Genomic DNA, 294 nt, shown 5'->3' with positions numbered 1-294 from the left:
CCAATTACTGAAATACCTATCAGCTGTAGTTCCCTATGATATAAAATGCCGGGATACTTTAAGGTCGTAAAAGTCTCTCATTTTCCCATATTGTTCATCGTAAATGTTGTAAAATTATGACATTTACTTCCGTACTGATTTATTTGATTGGTATTCTTTCATATCAATAAACAAACTCCTCTGTATAATGCGATATAAGAATCCATTAAATATCATAGGGTTGTGTATCAGTCAGATAGTCAAGCTAAATGGTTACCTTAAAAGAGTAAACTACGAACTGTAAACTGGTGTGGA

Source organism: Penaeus japonicus, unplaced genomic scaffold, assembly GCF_977035675.1.
Source record: "Penaeus japonicus unplaced genomic scaffold, GWHDUDI00000001_assembly GWHDUDI00000001, whole genome shotgun sequence".
Classification (NCBI taxonomy): domain Eukaryota; kingdom Metazoa; phylum Arthropoda; class Malacostraca; order Decapoda; family Penaeidae; genus Penaeus; species Penaeus japonicus.
Note: the sequence above shows the minus strand (reverse complement) of the source record.